At 57.8% G+C, this 1,594-nt stretch overlaps 1 pseudogene; it reads right to left on the bottom strand.

Moving 5' to 3' along the window:
- Positions 1 to 238: 238 nt before the first annotated feature.
- Positions 239 to 1,242, bottom strand: LOC102872473 (annotated as a pseudogene).
- Between the last annotated feature and the right edge of the window lie 352 nt (positions 1,243 to 1,594).

Genomic DNA, 1,594 nt, shown 5'->3' with positions numbered 1-1,594 from the left:
GCACAGCTCCCAGCTGCATCTTAATCTGGAGAGGCCACCCCGCGACTTCTTCCCGGCACCATCCATGTCAGCGTGGCAATCGCTCATTTCTGACCCCTGTAGGACAGAAGCAGCAAAGCTTCCTTGCTGACTGAGGATTCTCTGCGGAGCTTCCAGCACCCCCTGCAGCCTCATAGCCTTGGTCCTTGTCTTCATCAGGCCCTGGGGCTGTCCTTCCCCATGGTGACCCAGGCAACCTTTAGTCCAGCACCTCCTTGATAAGAAGCTCTTTGAGACAGGGGAGCTGCGTGGGGGTGAGTCCTGCCTCTTGCAGGGCCTGGAGGGGGGCTTCTGGCTGCCTTTTGTCCAGGCCCAGTCGCCAGGACAGCAGGACATGGGCCTCCAGGAAGGGCGCCAGCAAAGGGTGAGGGCTTCCGTCCCCCAACACCTGCAAGGCCCGCTCGCAGCAGGTCCTCCAGCTCCTGGTGGCACACATCGAGCCCAGCCAGGGCGAGCAGGGGGCGTTCTGGGCCCGAGGAGGTGCCCAGCTGGGTCTGCAGCTGCCAGACATTGGCCCAGAGTGCCAGTGCCCCTTGGTAGATACCAGTGCTGATAAGGCTCTGCGCCCGCCGCAGCTCGGGCAGCACGAAGAAGTCCTGCAGGTCCTGCGCCTGTCGTAGCTCGGGCTCTGCCTGCAGGTGGCCCAGAAACTGCTCGAAGGTCCGGCTGGCAATGGTCTCTTGCAGTGATGTTCCGGAGCAGGCGCTTCCGAGGGAAGGAGATGGTAGCCTTGGGGCCCGGGAACCGGCGCTGCAGGCTTCCTCGCAGCTGCTCAAAGTCCGAGTAGCGTCGGGAGATCTAGGCCGGTTGGCGGTCAGCAGGTCCTGGGCCCATCGCAACGAGGGTGTAGAGTTGGAGGGTGGGTCCTTGACCACGCTGGTGCTGATCACCTCGGAGAGCAGCCACTGGGGGACTAGGGTGTTCTTCCAGAAATCCTGCAGCTGCGGGGTCAGGAGCTGACTGTCCCGCGGCCTATCCGGAGAGGGGGTTTTGGTCTGGGTCTTCTCCTGACTCCACATCCCCAGGAGCCAGGGGGTTGGGGCTCGCCTCCTCGTCCTTGTCGTGGGTGAAGCTCAGGGCCCTTGACGGCGTTCTCCAGCTCCGAGCTCCCGGGAACTGCTCTGCCTCAGGCCCGGCCGCCTCCTCTCCTGGGCCATGGCCACCCAGGGCGTGCCACAGCAGGTGCAAGAGTCTCGAGGCCATGGCACCCTGTGGGGAGCAGCGCTGTGGGACCCGGGCGCGCCGACACAGGAGGGCACTGGGCAATTTATGTCATTTTTTAAGCAGTTATGCTCTTAGTATGTAAAGAGGCCAGCATTGTTTGTGATTATTTGTAAACGTTGGTGATTCTTTCCCCCCAAAATAGTGATGAGATTATGTTTGTTGAGTAAACTTATTTTTTTATTTGATATGAAAATATTTTATTTTATGTAAATGTAACTTTTTTTAATTCTTTTTTTAAAATTTAAATTTGTTATTAATTTCAGTGAAAATTTACAGAGGCTTTGGATTTCCATTCATTCATTGTTGTAGATTTGTCCCCTCCCAAGGCTCC

The sequence above is a fragment of the Elephantulus edwardii genome, unplaced genomic scaffold, assembly GCF_000299155.1.
Source record: "Elephantulus edwardii isolate Elephantulus edwardi_28Jun2011 unplaced genomic scaffold, EleEdw1.0 scaffold00156, whole genome shotgun sequence".
NCBI lineage: Eukaryota > Metazoa > Chordata > Mammalia > Macroscelidea > Macroscelididae > Elephantulus > Elephantulus edwardii.
The sequence above is the reverse complement of the archived record's forward strand: the minus strand, read 5'-3'. Positions and strand labels throughout refer to the sequence as shown.